At 43.6% G+C, this 20,967-nt stretch overlaps 1 protein-coding gene across 30 annotated transcripts in view; it reads right to left on the bottom strand.

The window, feature by feature from the left end:
• The window catches only part of ERBIN (erbb2 interacting protein), a 225,178-nt gene that overhangs the window by 91,118 nt on the left and 113,093 nt on the right, over positions 1–20,967 (bottom strand). The gene's annotated exons all lie outside the window — the stretch shown is intronic.

Genomic DNA, 20,967 nt, shown 5'->3' with positions numbered 1-20,967 from the left:
AGTTAAACCAGCCCTTGGAGAGCGCAGTAGGGAAAGCGCTGCAGTGTGTTCACACTGTCAGATTCAAGCACACTGGCGTGGCCGCATTAGCAGCTCTTGCAACGCCACAGAGAGCAGTGCATTGTGGTAGCTATCCCAGCATTCAAGTGGCTGCAACCTGCTTTTCAAATGGGGGTGGTAGGGGTGGAGTGTGACAGGGAGTGTGTTGTGTGTATGTGGGGGGAGAAAGGGAGAGTTTTGGGGTGCTGAAAATGTGTCAGCATGCTGTCTTGTAAGTTCAGACAGCAGCAGAGCCCCCCTCCCCCCGCCTCTCTTTCACACACTCACAGCAAGCAGTATTCCACAGTAATGGTTGCTTTGTCCCGGCGCTGATAAACATGCCGGCTGTCAGAAACAGAGCTTTGAAAGGGGATATCTGCATTCCTACAGCCAAGTTCAAAACAATGACAAGAGTGGCCACTTGACTTAAGGGGATTATGGGACGTTTCCGGAGGCCGATCACAGCGCAGTAATACAACACCTCACTCACACTGACGCTGGGGCGTTTCAGCCAAGGCGCAGCAAGCATTATGCTTCTCGTGGAGGTGGATTATCAGGAGCGCTCCAGCTGCAGAGTCCAGGCGCTGTAAGTGCCTTGCAGGTGTGGACAGGTCGGGAATTAGGGTGCCCGGGGCTGCTTTAATGCACTCTAACTTGCATAGTATAGCAAAGCCCTAAAAGTAAATATTTTCTCACTGAGTGACTCTGAATGCAACAATAAAGTATTGAACCAACAGCTAAATATTCAGCAAACTTCTCATTCAAATCAGTGGTAGTCCCGGTGTAGATTCAGGTAATACTATCAAATCCACAGGAATAGTGCTATGGTCCCAACTTTTACTCCTGGGGGAATTCTGCACCACTGCACATGCACAGAATTCATGTCCCACACAGATTTCTTTGCTTCCCTGCCACAAAAAAAAAAAAAAAAAAAAAAGACTTTCTGACAGGGAAGCAAAGGGAAGCTGCAAGAGAGTGGTCATGCACCACTCCCCAGCGGTGCAGGTGCATTGTTTCGGGTGCCCAGAGCAGGCAGCAAAGTGGTAAATCACTGGAGGAGCTAAGTTGGGGACACCTCAGCCAGTGGTTCCTACTCTGTGCCAGGCTCAGGTACTAATCCTGGCTGGGCTGGAGAGGACAGAATTTCCTCTTCCCCTGTAAGGAACGGCCCGGGCTGGGTCAGACCCACCCCCAGAAACCTCTCCAGCTGCAGGAAGCGCTGAAACCCCCACTTCCTGCCACCATTGCTCCTCAGCCGTGGCGGGGGAGGGGGTCACTGTACAGGGAGCTGCTCCCCCACCGCCTAATCCCCATGCATCCGGACCCACCTCATACCCAGATTGCCCTGCCAAGCCTCACCCCCTGCACCCAGAAGCCCCCCACCAAACCCACATCCCAACAACCCTCACCCCCTGTACCCAGACACCCCCTGCTGAGCCCCAACCACCTTCACCTAGATCCCTCTGCGGAGTCCCATTGTGTCTGTACCCAGAGCCCCTCCCTCCCAACAAGCCCCTGTTTATCCAGATCTCCCTTACACCCGGGCCCCCCACCAAGCTGCCCGCACCCGGATTGCCCCACACAGAACCCTATCACCCCACACCTGGATCTCCCTACGCTAAGCCCTCCATATTTGTATCCTGCTGGGCTGAGCCTGCCTGCCTACAGCTACTGTGCTTGGCACAGAGGGGCAGGGCCCCCAGGTGTTTCTGGGGCAATCCTGGTCCTTGCGCGGGGTGGGAGGGTGATCTCCTACCTCTGTGCAGTCAGTGGTTTGTGCTACCCACTGCCATTCTGGAGCCTCCAGATTTATTTATTGACAAATGAAATCGGCAGAATTTTGAAGAATTTTCCAATATTGTGTGCAGAATTTTTAACTTTTTGGTGCAGAATACCCTCAACAGTAAGCTTAGGAACAGTCTCTGGGAGGACCCCTTCAGTGTGCAGACTCCATAGGGGGTCCCACTCCTCCTCCAGGATAAGCCATGCCGCTTTACCGCTTCCTTAGATTGGGCCTTTACCACTCCTGCTTTACACTGTGAGCTCCATTCTGTGAGCATAGTAAGACAGACTCCTGAGGGAAACTTAACCTTAGTGAGCAATGAACCTCCCACAAGCATCTGCAGTGACAGTCAGTGAGGTCAAGAGTAGGGTTTATTAGCTGACTAGAACACAGCATAGGAAGATCTTGGATAGCACAGAGAAATGAAGGTTACCGCAAAGTACATTCTAGTTAGCCAGAGCTCAAAGCTCTCTCCCGCTGTCAGTCTGACTTCCTCAATCAGACTTCCCAGTGAGCATCCCCCTGACTCCTCCAGTAGCCAATACTTAACTTCTACCTCACAAGTCCTTAATATCTAAACTGCGGAGATGTGGCTCTGCCTCCGTGCTGAGAGGCAGGGAGTCTAGATCTCTCTGGGTCATTGGTTACTATGTGTCCACGTCCAGGCAATTGGATCTGCATTCTCAAGAGCTCTGCTGATATGGGACCTAAGGCCCCACACAACTAGGCATCATTCACACCTGTGTCTTAGCCTGTCCCAAGAACATACACAGTCTCTCTTCACCCACCAGGTAACAATGCAACACACAGGGGAACTGAGGTATACACTGGCTTCATAAAAACATTACAAAACATTTGGCCATCACAAATATACCATGCCCACTGAGATTAATTAAAAAGAGAAACCATCTCTATCCATCAAATAAGTTTGACGCCCCTTCTGAAGAAGAAAAATGCATTTTTTAATACTTAGCATGTAGGTATGTAAAAACTATAATATGTAAACTGATGATTACCACAACTTAATACTTAAACAACTTTTTAAAATAAAGTTACAAGTAGACAAAAATTATGTTTTTGTTAAATTAATAAAGCCCAGAAAATAAAAGATGGGGATAGCAAATGGAGTTGGGGAGTTGGGATGGGGACTAAAACAGAACTACAATAGTTTTAATTATATTTTCATTAAATTTGTCTTCTGGTAAATTTGTTTTCTGATCTATGCTGTAATTCAACAACAACACAGAGATGAAAAAGTTCCAAAATTAAAATACTGGCTTAGTACTCTAAACTGGTCTGTGTATCAGAAAATCAAAACATGCATAATTTCCATGATCTACGTATTTACAAGTTTTTCAAGAAAAGAACAATTTTTTTTATTCTTATGGTTCAAACAAAAACTGAACAAATTTAACACGTTTTCCAAGAAAAGTTCACTTTTAAGAGTAAGCAGAGAAATTTGTATCTCAAAAGATTTTAAATAAAGTTACCAGGAATTGAAAAAAGCTAGAAACTATAACTCATAATTATAGTGCTCCAAAAATTGTTATACAACAAAAGGTTATTTCCAAAAACCTGAAATACCCAATAGCTACATTCCACTTGCAGCATGAAGTCTCTATTTGACCTGCATCAAGTAATGCCATCCAAATCTCCTGATAGAACAAGCCTAATATGGCATGAAACTTTAAACCAATGTATGAGATATACACTACGAAGAATCTTCTGCGAGGCTTGACTAATGTTCCAGATATAATTAAGGAGGCCTCTTGAACTCATCTGTCATTAACTGAGAGTGTACCTCAAGATTTAATGTACTGCTTAAGGGTGTCACTTTTCTGCTTAAAATGAAGGAATGGTATTGGGAATAACTTCTGTTACAACCCTGGCTGAGCTCATGCTTGTGGTCTGACACCAGGCTGCTGTACTGGACCGAACCTTTGGATCTCATGTGCCTTTAAATTTACTGAGTCTGAGCAGCATCCAGACACTGTCTCTTATTCCAGCCTCTCTGGCACACACCAAGCCTACAGACACCCTGTACCATCTTATTGGGAGGTTGGACCCAGTGATCCAGCTATCCAAGGCCTCAAGACCAGTGCTGAACCCCTAATTCTCCCCACCAATTTAAGCATCCCTTTCCCAGAGCTCCACCCTTTACTGTTTAACCCTTTAAGCACCCGGTGATAGTTAAAAAAAGGGAGCACACAGACTTTACAAAGGAACTTCTAGACAGACAAAGGACAAGAGATACAGATATAGATAAAAGTAACAAACAACTGCAGGTAAAACCCCTCTCCCTCTAGTGTCCTTACCACTCTGAAAGCCCTTTGGATTTTGGTTGGTATCCTTTCAGGGTCCCAGTACCCTCCTGCATCTCACTCCTCTTGCTCATTCTTCTGGTTGTCTACAGAGGGACAGTGAGAGCGCCCAGGCACACAAAAATCTGGCCCTTAAATAAAATTTTGGCCTCCTCTGTCAGGTGACCTTCGGACTTGTCAGGTAATCAGTTGCTGAACTCACAAGCCTCTCCTCCTCATGCATCTAAACTGGAACTAGTAGTTCCCCTGGAATTGCAGACAGCCTGCTGTTCTAGCATAAACACATTTGAACAGCAGTCCATCAAGGCTGAGGAATTTTGATTACTTTCCCATTGTTACCTTTTCTGCTAGATGTAAGAAATTCTTCTAATATCTCCTGGGTGACCCAGCTCAAGATGGAAGTCACAGGGCAAAAGTGAAGGGCACAGTACAGTTTACAATCCAATTCTGTTCACAAAACAGAATGGTGTTTGTAGATTGATTTAGATTTACACTAATCACTCAACTTTTTATCTAAAACCAAAAGAATATCTGGTGAGCAGACACAGAGGACTAGACAAGTGAGCTGGCAGAAGAGAAGAGTAGATTGGCTGGGAGGTAGGATTTTTGTTGTTTTTATTAGATAAATGGATAGTTAAGTATTCTGAATGAAAATATCAGCTATTGATGAACTGAGAAAATACATTTAAAGGTTTTTTTGGTGGTAATTTCTTGCTCATAATTGACTTATGAGTGCAAGACAGTGCAGTCTGAGCTATGCAGATTGGCTGGTGGATGCGCTGCTGTAACATCATCTATTCTATTTTTAATTAGAGAAAGAAAGGAATGTGTGTTTTGTTATGAAAAGCTCAAACAGGAATAGGTGATTTTCTACAGCATATAACTCAGACAAATGTGAATGAATTTCCATGAATCTACTTGTACCCTCCTGCAAAATTTCAAAACCCTGCAAGCTATGGAAGCAACAAAGCTCTCCAAAGAAAGATTGCAAGGTTTTTTTTTTAATAATGGAAAGTGTTAGGCAACCTTAACACTTTTTTTGTATTTATAAAACCAAGGCCACAATTGTGCATGTGCTTAAATGTTAATGATATGAACAGTCACCCTTTAATGAACTACTCAAGTGAGCAAAATAAGCATTCCAACATGAGTATGGTTGATAAAACACTTATTTTTTAAAAGAATGGGATCATAATCAGTAAGTTTTAAGGTGGCTGGGAAGGCACCGGATGATTGGTGGCAAAATATTTCTTAGGCATGGCAAAAAATGCCAAAGCTGACTCTGCTTGTAAAAGGTATGAACCTATCCTCTCTACTCCCCTGGTGGTTTTGGAAAAAAAAAAAGGGAATTACTAAGCCAGAAGTTGAAGTACATAAGAAAAGTGTGCAGGTAGCCCATTAATTAATGTATTTAAAACTTTGAAAACTATCAAGAAACCAAATTTGAAATGGCACAAGGAAAAATAAATTAGGCCAAATCTCAGCTGGCATTTCTCTTGGCAAGCAAAACACCTTAATTTGGTTCCACTTACTTGAACAAGGGTATACTAAACAAACCCAAATTTTTTCAATCTTCCCTCATAGGTCATATTTTCAAGACTTTTCATAATTTTTGTTGCTCTTCTCTAGACTTTCTCCAATTTGTCCACATCTTTCCTGAAATGTGGTGCCCAGAACTGGACACAATACTCCAGTTGTGGCCTAATCAGCATGGAGGAGAGCGGAAGAATTACTTCTTGCTTACAATACTCCTGCTAATACATCCCAGAATGATGTTTGCTTTTTTTGCAACAGCATTACACTTTTGACTCATATTTAGCTTGTGATCCACTATGACCCCCAGATCCTTTTCCGCCGTACTCCTTCCTAGGCAGTCTAAACAACAGAGGGACAAAAGAAAAAACCAGTTAAACGTATCTTTGTAAAAGTTTTCAATGTTTTTATGAACTTTGCACATCCAACATGTTAATATAAGGATGAGCAGGTAATAAGTTTTTAAAGAAACTCTGAATACCTAAAATAGATCCCCTTGGGGAAAAGACAGTGAGAGACATTAGAGGGAAACAAGCAATTAGTGAACTCAACTGCAAACAGAAATGCAGACCTTGCTGGGCTTAAAAATAAATTCTTTAGAGTTCTCAAAAATATCAACCTATTTACATACAGTACTTTAGTTTTCAATTAATTCTAGATAGCTTCTAGTGATTGTGATGAGGCCACTACTACTATGTTTTAAAAAAACATAGCTGAATTATTAAGCATTTTTTCTCTCACCTCCTTCCCAAGCATATCATTTACCAATTCCAAATTAAGGCCAGAATTTACACATAAACATATTAATAACTCTTTGTTGTTGTTGCTATTATTAGTTCATCCAAGAACTAAGAAAAAGGAGTAAAGCAGGAAGCTAGCACAAGAGACTTAACAAGGGAGAGCAAAAGGTGAGATGGGGACACTTCACTTGGGAGCATATGAGAGAGAAGGTGCAGTACTTGAACAAGACTGGAACTGTGCATCAGGGCTATTGCTCTTGGATCCTTTTGATAAGCAAAGAATACATAGGTATTTTGCACTTGACTTTTTAAATGCAAGGAGTTCTACCTTAGGCTAGCTGAATTTCTTCATAGGAAGGTGGTTCCAACACCACTGGATCTACCACCAGCCTGCTTAGCCAGTCTGCCATACAGTAAGTTTGCCTCTGATGTTGAAGGCATGCAAGGATAAAAGAGGACTCCTGCCCAGATTAGAAAGGCTTGAGGTCTCCAATGGAGGAGGATCCCCTATTTTGTTCCTTCCCACCTGCTGTTGCATGACAGCCATTTTGTTGTTGTTTGTAAACTAAAATCTGACATCCGAAGTTCTCTGAATGAATTGCAAGAATGCTTCCCAGCCTTCCAACTTGGCACGTTGTCGCCATTATCCTTACTAACACAGAGATCCCTGCCCTTGAGAAAACCCATTCTAGATTGGTCATCAGTCCTCTTCTCATGGTGAATTAAGAATCTTGATCTTGTAGGATCTAGACAATTGTGAAGGTGTCATAAAGGGCCCTTTCTCTTGAAGGTGCTTATGTAGTCTGCCATCAAGTCACCTGAGATCAGAAAGGGTCTGTTCAGAGCTTTGGAGGTCCAGTAGTGCCTGGATGTCAGAGTTCTTGGGAACTAAATAAAACTGAGAAGACCCTATAGTGGTTCTGTCTCTTCTGTTCCACCTAACTAAAAGCTGAATTAAAGAGTTGTATGTGCAAAGAATAAGAATTCTTAAGCTCTGTATGATAAATGCAAGTGTCATAAAATCTGAGGTAATTCTATCACCCATCTTGCTTTACTGCAAACATGTCAATACTGTTATGTTGTGTCATGGCTCTCAAGTCAGCTACAAAAATATTTTGGGTGTCCTTTATGTCGCAACCACAAGGCATGGTCCAGCCCCTTCATACTGAGAGCTGCTCACAAAACTATGACATGTAGCAAACCTACTGATGCAACTAAACAATTATAACACGTCCACAACAATGTTGTATGTAAAGGACTGACTATCTGATTTAAACAGATGCCTAGTATGTTTTGTGGCCTCACACTGAAGCGGCATGTGCTGTACTGTTGAGACTCAGCAGCTGATTATCTCTACCACCACAACATAGTGATTTTGAGAAATCTTAATTATAACATGCCAATAAAATTCTGGTTACTAAAGAAAAAAAACATCTTTCTACTAGGCTACTAATGATATAGTACTCCTGATTGCACATGAAGGGCTTGATGCTGAACACCCTCAACTCTGATTGAAATGAGAATTGTGAACACTAAGCATATTGCAAGATCAGACTCTAATGGCACAAACAAAGCAAAAGATGGAAACTGTTTAAAAGATAACTTTAGACCAAAGACCAACCTGATCCTGAACTCCTTTACTGCGTGTAACTATTTTTAACCCTTAACATGTGCAGTGCCCAACACAAAAGGAGCTTGACCTTGATTGGGACCTCTTGGATGTGTTGTGACAACTGGGCCTACACATTTACTCAAATTGTGAGCTCAACTGTAAAAAGTAGGTAAAGGTACGTAAGATGTTACAATAACCTGGAACAACAAATGTTGACGAGTAAAGGTATTAAAGGGAGACAGAATAACTGAATTAGTCTAAACAAAAAGGCCAAGTTGACTTGATTCGAGGACTGTGTTGAAATTATGCTGGTTAAAAACAGGAGATGTGGAACCAGAAGTTAAAGAAACAAAATTGGAATGTCAGATATTAAGACTAATTGGTGGACAAAATGAGGGGATGGGCTATTCCACCCACAGTTCCCATTTGGTCTTGGGGTCTTTAAAAGAAAGATTTCTGGGGGAAAGTAGGAAAGAACAATGAAAGACCAACAACAAGAACAGACTGGAACAACAGGTGAAAACTACTGTAATGAGCTTCACCATTGTGGCTGCCACCCACACCATTTCCCAGGTCCCCAGGCCTTCATCAACCTGATTCCTGAGTGATCTCCTGGCTAGAATGGGCCAGAAAAAAAGGGACCCAGATGATATCACCATGCCTACCTGCTTCAGCTGAATCCCAAACCCTACCTGAGATAACAGTTACCACCATCTTTGCTACCATCTAAGGGTATGTCTACACTACGAAATTAGGTCGAATTTATAGAAGTCGGTTTTGAAGAAAGCATTTTTATACAGTCGATTGTGTGTGTCCCCACAAATGCTCTAAGTGCATGTAGTCGGCAGAGTGTGTCCACAGTACCAAGGCAACCGTCGACTTCCAGAGCGTTGCATTGTGGGTAGCTATCCCACAGTTCCCGCAGTCTCCGCCGCCCATTTGAATTCTGGGTAGAAATCCCAGTGCCTGATGGGGCTAAAACATTGTCGCGGGTGGTTCTGGGTACATATCATCAGGCCCCCCTTCCCTCCCTCCTTCCGTGAAAGCAGGGGCAGACAATCGTTTTGCGCCTTTTTTCTTGAGTTACCTGTGCAGACGCCATACCACGGCAAGCATGGAGTCCGCTCAGCTAACCGTCACAGTATGTCTCCTGGGTGCTGGCAGACGTGGTACTGCATTGCTACACAGCAGCAGTTTATTGCCTTTTGGCAGCAGACAGTGCAGTATGACTGGTAGCCGTCGTCGACATAGTCCTGGATGCTCTTTTAACCAACCTCGATGAGGTCAGGGGCGCCTGGGCAAACATGGGAGTGACTCAGCCAGGTCATTTCCCTTTTAAGTTTCGTCTCATGGCGATTGAGTCCTACCGGCAGTGCACTGTCTTTTAATCAGCAGCCAGCAGAAGACGATGGCCAGTAGTCATACTGCACCATCTTCTGCCGAGCACCCAGGAGATGACTATGGCTAGCGGTCGTACTGCACAGTCTGCTGCCAGCAAGATGTATAAAGATAGATGAAGTGGTTCAAAACAAGAAATAGACCAGATTTGTTTTGTATTCATTTTCTCCTCCCTCCCTCCGTGAAATCAATGGCCTGCTAAACCCAGTTTTGAGTTCTATCCTTGAAGGGGCCATTCTGTTTCTCGCAAAGCCACCCCCTTTGTTGATTTTAATTCCCTGTAAGCCAACCCTGTAAGCCATGTCGTCAGTCGCCCCTCCCTCCGTCAGGGCAACGGCAGACAATCGTTCCGTGCCTTTTTTCTGTGCAGACGCCATACCATGCCAAGCATGGAGCCCGCTCAGATCACTTTGGCAATTAGGAGCACATTAAACACCACACGCATTATCCAGCAGTATATGCAGCACCAGAACCTGGCAAAGCGAAACCGGGTGAGTAGGCGACGTCAGCGTGGTGACCAGAGTGATGAGGACACAGACACAGACTTCTCTCAAAGTTTGCCCTGGCAAATTGGACATCCTGGTGGCAATGGGGCAGGCTCACGCTGTGGAACACCGATTCTGGGCTGAGAAACAAGCACAGACTGGTGGGGCTGCATAGTGTTGCAGGTCGGGGATGATTCCCAGTGGCTGAGAAACTTTTGCATGGGTAAGGGCACTTTCATGGAACTTTGTGACTTGCTTTCCCCTGCCCTGAGGCGCAAGAATATCAAGATGAGAGCAGCCCTCACAGTTGAGAAGCGAGTGGCAATAGCCCTGTGGAAGCTTGCAACGCCAGACAGCTACCGGTCAGTCAAGAAGCAATTTGGAGTGGGCAAATCTACTGTGGGGGCTGCTGTGATGCAAGCAGCCAACGCAATCAAAGATCTGCTGATATCAAGGGTAGTGACCCTGGGAAATGTGCAGGTCATAGTGGATGGCTTTGCTGCAATGGGATTCCCTAACTGTGGGCCATAGACGGAACCCATATCCCTATCTTGGCACCAGAGCACCAAGTCCAAGAGTACATAAACCGCAAGGGGTACTTTTCAATAGCGCTGCAATAACTGGTGGATCACAAGGGACGTTTCACCAACATCAACCTGGGATGGCCAGGAAAGGTACATGACGCTCACATCTTCAGGAACTCTGGTCTGTTTCAAAAGCTGCAGGAAGGGACTTTATTCCCAGACCAGAAAACAACTGTTGGGGACATTGAAATGCCTATATGTATCCTTGGGGACCCAGCCTACCCCTTAATGCCATGGCTCATGAAGCCATACACAGGCAGCCTGGACAGTAGTCAGGAGCTGTTCAACTACAGGCTGAGCAAGTGCAGAATGGTGGTAGAATGTGCATTTGGACGTTTAAAAGCGCGCTGGCACAGTTTACTGACTCGGTTAGACCTCAGCGAAACCAATATTCCGACTATTACTACTGCTTGCTGTGCGCGCCACAATATCTGTGAGAGTAAGGGGGGAGACGTTTATGGTGGGGTGGGAAGTTGAGGCAAATCGCCTGGCAGCTGGTTACACACAGCCAGACACCAGGGTGGTTAGAAGAGCACAGGAGGGTGTGGTGCACATCAGAGAAGCTCTGGAAACTAGTTTCATGACTGGACAGGCTACGGTGTGAAAGTTCAGTTTGTTTCTCCTTGATGAAACCCCCCGCCCCTTGGTTCACTTGACTTCCCTGTAAGCTAACCACCCTCCCCTCCTCCCTTCGATCACCTCTTACAAAGGCAATAAAGTCATTGCTGCTTCACAGTCATACATTCTTTATTCGTTCATCACACAAATAGGGGGATAACTGCCAAGGTAGCCCAGGAGGAGTGGTGGAGGAGAGAAGCACCAGGAGGGGTGGTGGAGGAGGGAAGGACAAGGCCACACAGCACTGTAAAAGTTTAAAACTTTAAAATTTATTGAATGCCAGCCTTCTGTTGCTTGGGCAATCCTCTCGGGTGGAGTGGCTGGGTGGCCGGAGGCCCCCTCATCGCGTTCTTGGGCGTCTGGGTGAGGAGGCTATGGAACTTGGGGAGGACGGCGGTTCGTTACACAGGGGCTGTAGCGGCGGTCTGTGCTCCTGCTGCCTTTCCTGCAGCTCAACCATACGCTGGAGCATATGTGTTTGATCCTCCAGAGGCCTCAGCATTGAATCCTGCCTCCTCTCATCATGCTGCCACAACCTTTCAGCTTCAGCCCTCTCTTCAGCCTGCCACCTCTCCTCCCAGTCATTTTGTGCTTTCCTGCACTCTGACATTGTCTGCCTCCACGCATGCGTCTGTGCTCTGTCAGTGTGGGAGGACAGCATGAGCTCAGAGAACATTTCATCGCGAGTGCATTTTTTTTGCCTTCTGATCTTCGCTAGCCTCTGGGAAGGAGAAGATCCTGTGATCCTTGAAACACATGCAGCTGGTGGAGGAAAAAAAAAGGGACAGTGGTATTGAAAAAGACACATTTTATAGAACAATGGGTACACTCTTTCACAGTAAACCTTGCTGTTAACATTACATACATAGCACATGTGCTTTCGTTCCAACGTCGCATTTTGCCTCCCCCCAGCACGTGGCTAGCCCCTCTCCCCTCCCCGTGGCTAACAGCAGGGAACATTTCTGTTCAGCCACAGGCAAACAGCCCAGCAGGAACGGGCACCTCTGAATGTCCCCTTAAGAAAAGCACCCTATTTCAACCAGGTGACCGTGAATGGTATCACTCTCCTGAGGATAACACAGACATAAAGAACCGACGTTGTTTGAACGCCAGCAAACATACACTGCAATGCTTTGTTCTACAATGATTCCCGAGTACGTGCTACTGGCCTGTGGTGGTAAAGTGTCCGACCATGGTGGATGGAATAAGGTTGCCCTCCCCAGAAACCTTTTGCAAAGGCTTTGGGAGTACATCCAGGAGAGCCGCCAATGCCAGGGCAAATTAATAATTAAACATGCTTGCTTTTAAACCATCTATAGTATTTTAAAAGGTACACTCACCAGAGGTTCCTTTCCCTGCCTGGCGGGTCCGGAAGGCAGCCCTGGGTGGGTTCGGGGGGTATTGGCTCCAGGTCCTGGCTGTCGGGAAAAACGGTTTCTCCGCTTGCTTGCTGTGAGCTATCTTCCTCGTCCCCAAAACCTGCTTCCATGTTGCCTCCATCTCCATTGAAGGAGTCAAACACCACGGCTGGAGTAGTGGTGGCTGAACCCCCTAAAATGGCATGCAGCTCATCATAGAAGCAGCATGTTTTCGGCTCTGACCCAGAGCGGCTGTTCGCCTCTCTAGTTTTCTGGTAGGCTTGCCTCAGCTCCTTAAGTTTCATGTGGCACTGCTTCAGGTCCCTGTTATGGCCTCTGTCCTTCATGCCCTGGGAGATTTTGACAAATGTTTTGGCATTTCGAAAACTGGAACCGAGTTCTGATAGCACGGATTCCTCTCCCCATACAGCGATCAGATCCCATGTCTCCTGTTCGGTCCATGCTGGAGCTCTTTTGCGATTCTGGGACTCCATCATGGTTACCTGCAGCTTGCCACGCTGGCCAAACAGGAAATTGAAATTCAAAAGTTCGCGGGCCTTTTCCTGTCTACCTGGCCAGTGCATTTGAGTTGAGAGTGCTGTCCAGAGCGGTCATAATGGAGCACTCTGGGATAGCTCACGGAGGCCAATAATGTCTAATTGTGTCCACAGTACCCCAAATTCAACCCGGCAAGGCCGATTTCAGCGCTAATCCCCTTGTCGGGGGTGGAGTAAGGAAATCGATTTTAAGAGCCCTTTAAGTCGAAAAAAGGGCTTCGTCGTGTGGATGGGTGCAGGGTTAAATCGATTTAATGCTGCTAAATTTGACCTCAACTCCTAGTGTAGACCAGGGCTAAGAGACCATCAATCACGGGGTCTTTTCAATCTCAGATTAAATTTTAAAAAACGCAGCACCAATGGCAGCCCATCCCAACTAACTTTTCTTTTCCCCACAAGGACAGTTATTACCATCTTTGATACTATCTAAGAGACTGTTGAAGTGGTTTCTCCTTCTAAAACTTTTTCCAGCCAAAGGAAAGGGAAAAAAAAGATTGTTAAAATTAAAGCCTTATTTGATACTTTACATTTCAAATGTTAATTGTTTTTCCTTCTTTTCAATGTTTTCAATAAAAGGTTAAAATGATTTTTAATGATTTGTTTGTCATAGTACTAAGCAGGTTTCTCTATACCAAATTCTGAACTTGATTAACACTGTTTAATGTTGGATAGTGACGGGGTTTATGTTAACACCTTTGGTCCATTTATTCCATCTAAATTAATAGAACAGATACTACTTCAATACAAACAATAAACAATATCTATAAGGCAATAAGAGGACTACTTTATATTAATATTTATATTTATAATAATCTTACCAAAGGAGAAAGGTTGCTAAACTGAACTGTAAGAGCTCCTTTGTTGCACAGCATATTTACTGATCAATTTTCTAATATCAAAATAAAGTTTCAGGATGAAGACCATGGTCAACAACTCCACGCACTGGACACACTGGAACCTTCTTCCAGAAAGATAAACTGAGTTTGTGCAGGAGACGGAGCTTTCTTGGGGACTGTTTTAAAGATTGTGGAACAAACTCCCACAGGAACTAAGGACCACCACAAATCTCATTACCTTCCACTCCAAGTACAAGGAGTGCTTCTTTGACCTTGTTTTCTCTAACATACACACAGGCAGTATATACATTTAAAAAAAAAAATGCCCCCAAAACCAAAATCCTACCAAAACAAAACACTACACTGCACACACAATTTCCCCCTTGGGTACAGAATGAGACAGAACATATCACATGTGACAGATGTTAGTTATGTTACTTAGTGCACTACTAACACACGACACCGCTGAGGGTAATATATAGACTGGAATTTCAACAAGTTACTGATATACATCCCCAAAAGACAATATTCTTGACCATCCCACTGAATGTTGATGATTAGGACACAAAATATAATTAGGAACTTGAAACTCTTTATTTTGCACTGGTTAGCCATTTATCCTCATCTAAAATCAAAACTTCATTGCACTTGGCCAGATATCTACAGAAAATCTCATATCCTGAAATACCCGTTTATGAAATTACAGGTCATGGGCCATATAATCAACTGAGATCCAGGCCCTTTGCAGCACTCAAGTGTCTCAAAAGGGACAGACCTTGGCCATAAAAAGCCAGTCAGGAATTGCCCTGGTGCAGAAGGCCTCTTCACCACTGTAAAGAAGACTGATGCAACTCCTGGTGCCAGCCCCATCCTCCCACACCTGCATAGCAATTGTATCAGCTGTAAGGAGGGAGCATGACTTCTCCATCACATATTCTCCGATGGCATAGGTTCCCTATTGGACAGAAGTTAGAGTAGCTGAAGAGTTGCTCTAATCCTCAGCAGGACCAGAGCAAACTGGCTCTGAGAATCAGGGAGCCTACTTCCCTTCCTCTCTTCTAGACAAAAATCGGGTCCTATATCTTTTTGAGAATAAGTGATCCATTTTGTTTGCAAATCACATCGTACCAAATTTTGCAAAAGACACGGGCTGTTTCTTTTTAGTGAAAATTCTCCCTAATTGAAACACTTGAAATAAAAGTTGCACTTGGTACTCTACCGGTATCCTGATCAGGAAACAGAACATGCAAAGGTGGATTTGAAGTACACTCAGCCAGACTGCATACTTTGTTAAACTGGTGAAAATCCAGAGCAACTACCTTGAAATTTCTCCAGATTTCATCTAGTGTTAATGAGAGCAGAATCTGACTCACATCTGTAAACAAATATTGGCAAAAGTAAGTTAAAAATATACATAGTTGAGATTCAGAAAGGTTATGCATGTTAATATGATAGGCAACTACTATATTAACTGGATAGCATCCTTATCCAGTTATCAGAGTATCACTGACAACTAAGTTATTATGATTCATTAAGTCATATCCGATAGTTAACAGTCTCAAAATGTTATGGCAAATTTGAAAAAGAATGTGTGGAAAATGTTTGATTAAAAGAAAAGCCATACATGGCCATACAAGAGTACAACAGATATAAAAACTATTATATTAATACTTTAGCATATTGCCACTCTTCTGTATCAAACATGACCAGCATCAGCTGAACTGCATGTTTAATATTAGAGTACACTACGTGTATTAAGGAAAACGTCACAAAAGACTTGTTAAACTTTCATATGAAACTGGTGATGAGCACCTACAAAAAACATATAAACTGCATATATAGTAACATCTACTAAGGAAGAGTAAAGTATCAACTCAAGTATCAACTTGCTCAACAGCCAAGTACATATCAAGTATCCAAATACAGAAATGTTAATCCACTGCGCTTGATATATAAAACAGACGGCTCTGCAGTAGCCTTATGTTTGATTGTGCCTCGGCAAAAGGCATTAAAAGCATCACTGGGCTTAGCGACACTTACATTTTATAGCGCTCTAACTTGCTGGCTCAAGGGTGTGAACAATCACCCCACTGAGTGCAGCAAGTCAGAGCGCTTTAAAGCACTAGTGTAAATAGGCTCCTCGCGCTGGGAGCCGTGCTGCCAGTGCTCGGAGCTAATCCCCTCGTGGAGGTGGATTACCAGGAGCGCTGGGAGAGCTCTCTCCCAGCGCTCGCAGGCGACCGCACTTGCACGTCGAAGCGCTGCCGCGGGAGTGCTCCCACGACAGCACTTTGCAGTTTCAAGTGTAGCCATGCCCACTGTCACTAATCTTATCCCCGTGTGTTTTACACAATTTATTTGCTTAGTGAAGACTAAGTTATTGCTTATCTGTGAGAACAAGACTCCTTTTTCCATCGAAGTGTGGCTCTGTAAAGTAATCAAAGGGGAAAATATATTTAGAGATGACTGGAGGGGGAAAATGTTTGCTGTGCAGTAAAATGTATTGGCTATAGGGACAAAGTCTTGATTTTGTGTATATGCACTACAGACGTAAGCTTCAGCTGGTGTACATAAACTTTAACGGTGCTACAGTGAGATATGCCAGCCGAGGATCTGGCTTTACATTCAGTTACAAATAAAGAACAGAACAACTCGGAGGTAAATTCCTATTAAATCAATAATTCAGAACAATATGAACAACTCATACACTAGAAGTCTGACACTGAAGTTGGTCAGCAGTTAATGCCCTGTTCTTAAAAAAAACTTCTACCACGTTACCTGCTAAAAGATGTCTACCAGTCTCATTCAGTACTTTTAACATTGATAAAAGCCGTCATTCAAAGCACAAAACTTCATAACAGTGGGAATAAGGGATGAGAGTAATGAAAAACAAACCTATTTTGCTGCTGTTTTGCAAGTACTATGGATTCTAAAGACTATTTCTGGAAGTGAATTAAATGACTGTTCTCTGGGTCTCAGTGGCTTTAACCATCAGGAAGTAGGAGGCAATATTTATCAATCAATTGTACCAAACCCCCAGGCCACCCGCTTTCCTTCTGCTGTTTACCTCCCACACGCTAGAAGCATGGAGTTGCAGTCACTTCTGTCCTCTCTTTGCTATCCCTTCTTTCATCTCTCCTTCTAGCAAGAAAACAAACTGAAATGAAGGATACAAAGAAGGAAAAGTAGAAGGATAAACACAAACAGGCAGGGGAGAAAGCCTGGAGAAAGAGAGATGAGAAAAGAGGGTCAAGAAGGGCAGTAAGCAAGATGATTCATTCTCTCTCTTCTCTTCCTTCTGTCCCTAGTGGCCAGAATTCCAAAAATTGTTGTTCTCCCCACCTTCTAGGTTGATCACTAGGTGTTCATAAAGTAACCCCTTATCTCCCCAGAGAACTGGTGATCCTCCTGGCTTTGAGAACAGCTTGTCATTAAACTTCCTTTTTTGTAACCATCAACTCCACAAACAGAAGCTGAGAGTTGAAAGTCAATTTCTTCCTTCCTTACGCAAAATCACCAGGAACAGATTCTGTTACACCTATATAATCTCTATGGTCTTTAACGGGGTAGTTTTAGTGCATCTCAGGGTAGCAAGTTTGTCTCTCCCACAGCTAGGGTTGGATTGAGACAATCTGGGGCCCGAAATATACCATGACACAAAGCCTCACCATGGCCTTGCACACCACTTGGAGTGGCAGGGGCCACTCCTCTCCCAGAGAGACAAGGACACTGGCATGGGACACCTTTCTTCCTACCAGAAGCAGCAAGGGCCATCTCTGCCTCTCTCAGAGTGAACTCTAAATTCAGAAGAGTGTGTATGTGCTCTTCCAGACTGTATCTGCTTGGATGGGTGGGTGGAGGGTAAGCTATGCCCAGTGGAAGAGCAGATATACACTGAGTACTTTTGAAAATCCCATCCACCATGCTTAAGTGCCTAATAATGCTCAGCTCACTTTGAGTAGAAATGGAACCTTCCCCCTACCCACCCACTTTTCTCCAGTCATACATACTCTTGTTGGGGTGGTGCTGGCAAGGGCCCTCAGTGCAACCGATCTTGGAGTCAACACTCCATTGAGATGAACAGGGCTGTTCAATCCTTTCAGAGTTATTGTTCCAGGCTTATTACAGACTCAAGATAGGTTTCACTGCATCGGTTACACTCTGATCATGTTTTACGTAATCAAAAGAGCTAGAGATTTACTTTTTTTAAATAGAAAACCAGTGCTAATGTAATCACATGACTCCATGAGCCACAGACCCAGGCATGGATCCATAGTATTTATGCCTTACTCTAGCTCTGCCTTTAGCCATACGGCACAAAGTTTTTGACACCTACAGTATGTCCCATCAGTTCATGTTCTGAGCCCTTGAGAGATGCTGCCAATTGATACAATTGCTTTACCGGTAAGAATCCCAGCAATTTGGGTCCTCACTGTTTGTATATGGTTGGTCACATTATTATATATAAATATATATATATATATTTGTGTGTGTGTGTGTAAAAAAACCTGTGCCTTGAAATCTGTGTAAATACTCTACTTGTATCAAGAAGAACAACTCAGATGGCTGGAGCTCTCGTTTGTTATAGATTGAAATGTAGTAAATAAATGTACCAGCCATAGGCACCTATCACCGGTAATCCAACAACTAGTATTATCATTTAAAAAAAAGGGCCAATATTCTTCATCTTGCCAGAATCAAAAGGTAGGAACAGTAACTCCATCTTCAAGAAAAAAAGCCCAAAGTCTCAGCAGGCAGGCAAAAGTCAAAAGACAGAAGCCAAAAATCTTGTTAAAGAAAAAAAAAATCACATCCTGTTGTGGTAAGAAAGACCCAAACACTAACTGGTACTGAATGCAGTGGGATTATAAATAAGATTAAGATTCTGTCACAGGTATTTTTAGTAAAAGTCAGGGACGGGTTGAGGGCAATAAACAGAAATTCAGGAAAGCCCACGACCTGTCCCTGACTTTTATTAAAAATACCCTGGAGTGGAGGGAGGGCAAACAGAGCACTGCTGGGGCTTGCAGCTGCTCCAGGCTGGGGCTGGCAACTGCTCCTGCGACAGGGGCTGACTGCTGCTGCTCCAACCCCACAGGGGCTAACCCAGCCCCAGCCAGTGCTCTGGGGCTGGCCACCAGCCAGCTATTCCAGCTTCTCAGGGCTGACTGCTAGCCAGCTGTTCCGGTTGCCACTACTCCAGCAAGCCCAGGGCTGACAGCTACTTCAGCTCTCTCCCAGAAGTAATCACAGAGATCCTGGAAAGTCACGGAATTCATGACCTCTGACACAGAATTGTACCCTTAATTATAAAATACGCCACTCATGCTTTTGTTGGGAGGGAGGGAGAAGGAGGGTTTATGTTCCACTTGTAGTCACACATGCAGCTATTTGAAGGATTGAGGATCAAACATAGTACATAAAGGCAGTGCTACTCTTGATTATTCTTCTGGAGATGAGCTTAGCAGCATTCATGCATAATTAATTTTTTATTCTGATGATGAGCATAAACCTCAAAAAAAATATTAAGCAAGAAATAATACATTTTGTTGCACCTAGAACATTAAAAATTGGCTCTATTTACAACTTCTTTCATTTCCTGAGAGGATATTAATTTAGATCTAGTCCTTACACAAAAAGTTTGAGATCTCTCTTACCCAGATCCCAGTCCTGCAAGATGCTAATTTCATACAAACTTGTCTTCTACTAAGCCTGAAGGAATTCAATTGACACTCCACTCCATGCCGGACATGGCCTATAAAGGCCATCAACATTCTCTACAACTGTATGTATTACAGAAATTCAGATCCAGGTGTGATGAAGGAACAAAATCTTGCTACAATATTACATCTTCTGCTATGTCATTTACGTTGCCTGTTCACAAGGCCCACAGAAGAGTCCAGCGCCCTCAGAACAAACAACAAAACCCATCTGCATGGTGTCTGCCTTAGTCAGCACAGCTGAACCTTGGTACACCTCTACCCCGATATAACGCAACCCGATATAACACGAATTTGGATATAACGCAGTGAAGCAGCACTCGGGGGGGGGGGGGGGGCTGTGCACTCTGGTGGATCAAAGCAAGTTCGATATAACACGGTTTCACCTATAACGCAGTAAGATTTTTTGGCTTCTGAGGACAGCGTTATATCGGGGTAGAGGTGTATATCCTATTTTGTACATATCATAAAAGCATAAGTCGAGGAAGAGACCTATAGGAACATCACTGAAGAGCCTGCTATCCAGTATGGAAATCTGATACTAGGAAGAGAGCTATAAGTGTGATAATGATGATACTCCTAAGATCAGCAGCTCTGTGTCACCCTTCTTTCTACTGCCACATCTCCTATGTCTCCCACCAGTACGACCTACTGACTTGTAAAAAGATTTCAGCCTGCATTACATGCTCCATTACTATTGCAGAAACACAAGTAATTAATATTCTTCAGATAAAATGCTCTGCTCTGTACTCATGAAAAAATTAGATCGCAGCTATAGATCTAATACCATTTTCTATAGAAGAAAAAGTCAAATCACTTTTGCTTCATAAAGCCATGGTGCACTATTTCTCTTTTGTGGAAATTCCCAATATATATTAAGTTGTACAAAACAGTCACACAGGTAAGTGGCCTTTTCACCAGTGTCATGAGGACAGTCTATTTGCTCACTGGCTTCATTGTCACCATTCACATTAAACATTTACAATAGGGACAGAATGAAAATGGTACTACTTCACCCCAAAACCTTTAACAAATCTCATAAGGTTAAAATCTGCAGCATGAACCTCATAAAGGCTTAGAATACCTGACCTTGAAGAAAAGTTAAAAAACTGGGCACCTTTAGTTTTGAGAAAAGATGAGGAGGAGGTTGGGAGGTGGAGGAGAAAAGGATCTGATAACATCTTCAAATATGTTAAAGGCTGTTATAAAGTGATCAGTTGTTCTCCATGTCCACTGAAGGATAGGACAAGAAGTACTCAGCTTAATCTGCTGAAATAGAAATTTAGGTTAGATATTAGGAAAAGCTTTCTAATAGGGCTGTCGATTAATCGCAGTTAACTCATGAAATTAACTCAAAAAAATTAATCGCAATTAAAAATATTT

The sequence above is a fragment of the Chelonia mydas genome, chromosome 5 (genome assembly GCF_015237465.2).
Source record: "Chelonia mydas isolate rCheMyd1 chromosome 5, rCheMyd1.pri.v2, whole genome shotgun sequence".
In the NCBI taxonomy this organism is placed as follows: domain Eukaryota; kingdom Metazoa; phylum Chordata; order Testudines; family Cheloniidae; genus Chelonia; species Chelonia mydas.
This window is presented reverse-complemented; position numbering and strand designations above follow the sequence as displayed.